General features: G+C 52.0%; 1 pseudogene; it reads left to right on the top strand.

Annotated features, from left to right (window-relative positions):
- The first annotated feature begins 141 nt into the window (after positions 1 to 141).
- On the top strand, positions 142 to 1,701 carry LOC119350551 (annotated as a pseudogene).

Here is a 1,701-nt window from a genome sequence, read left to right as displayed (position 1 = left end):
GCCATCATCGGCGAATCCAACCACGCGTCACCGCCGGTGCCTAAAAAAAGCTTGGGGATGCCAAAGAACCACCGGGTCCAAGTGCCACCTCCAACCGCGCCAAATGGTGTCCAGCGTGTCCACCGCGTCTCCTGCAACGACATGACGCCTTCCCGCCGCACCTACCGGAGGCAAACGAGCTCGATAACCCATGGCGAAGAAGACCGCAGTGCTGGCTCGTCCAAGGCCTACGCCTCGTGTGGCAACTCCAGTTGCCCCTACGGCGTCTACTCCAGTGCGAGCGGCGGCCACGGCCGGCAACAAAAAACGCGGCTCGATGAAATGCCAACAAGGTAAAAACAAATCCTCGCGTCCCGTTGGTATTCGATAGTGATTGTTCGTGATCGGTAGTGATGATTTATAGTGCTTGCTTTGACATTGTAGAGCGGATATGAGCATGGTCGAATTCCTCGCATCATTGGAGTCCTCGGCCACTGTTGGCCTTGATGATCTCAACTATAGTGACTCATTTTTCGATCATTTGGCCATCCAAGACACGGAGGAGGCCAAGGAGGTGATGGCCGAGGAGGAGGTGGTGGAGGTGACCGAATCAAGCATCAAGGCTGCAAGGACCCGCACCCAAAACTACAACCTAAAGGAGGACCATGCGCTTTGCGATGCTTGGTGTGCCATCTCCATGGATGCAGGGATCGGAACGGATCAAACCAAGACCATGTTTTGGGAGAGGGTCACCGACTACTACTACACCTCCGTGGACGTGCGATCAAGCTGTACACAAGGTTCACTTGGGCATCGTTGGAGCACCATCCATGATCAATGCAACCGATGGTACGGTTGCATCGACCAAGTGAACCATGCTCCACCGAGTGGTGTGCAAGTGAGGGAGTATGGCCCCTACATCCAAGAGCTATTCAAGCATCGAAACACAAAGTTCGGCCACAAGCCCTTCACTTTGTATCATAGCTACAAAAGAGCTAAGCAAGAATGAGGAGTGGATCCAAAGAATTGCGGAGACCACTCTGAAGAGGTCAAGGTTGAGCAAATCCACTGAGGACGACGACAAGGTTGATGAAGATGCCAACAATAGACCGGAAGGAAACAAGATTGCAAAAAAAAAAGAAGAGGATTGCATTCGGTGGCACTTACAAGGATGAACTTGTGGCATTGGTCGAGACGAAGAACGTGTTGGCGGCTGAACGCAAAGAAGAGAAGGTGGCGAGGTGGAATGAGCTCAAGGCCTTCGATGATGAGAAGTGGAAGACCAAGATGAGGACCGAAGAGAGAAAGTTGAAGGCCGAGGAGCGTAGGCTTGCACTCGATGAGGAGAGGAATCGTGATGCAAAGAAGGCTAAAGAGTGTTCTATCATGTTCATGAATCCAAACATAATGGATGAAACCGCAAGAAAGTATTGGAAGCTCACTCGTAGAGAAATCTTGGCCTCTCTTCGGAATGTTGGTGGCCGAGGGGGTGGTCATGGTGGTGATGGTGATGGTGATGGTGGTGATGGTGATGGTGGCCGAGAGTGGGGTGGTGAGGGTGATGGTGGCTGAGAGGGTGGCGACGTTGATTTCTTTGCCGATGACCTCGTTTGAGTGGTGGTGGCCGAGAGGGCGGAGCTGCATGCCAAAGATTGGCTCGATCCACAACATATTCATGCTATATTTGTGGTGATTTTGAATCAAACACTGCATTTGAAGTGA

Source organism: Triticum dicoccoides, chromosome 1B, assembly GCF_002162155.2.
Source record: "Triticum dicoccoides isolate Atlit2015 ecotype Zavitan chromosome 1B, WEW_v2.0, whole genome shotgun sequence".
Lineage (NCBI taxonomy): Eukaryota > Viridiplantae > Streptophyta > Magnoliopsida > Poales > Poaceae > Triticum > Triticum dicoccoides.
Note: the sequence above shows the minus strand (reverse complement) of the source record. Positions and strands in the feature narration are given on the sequence as shown.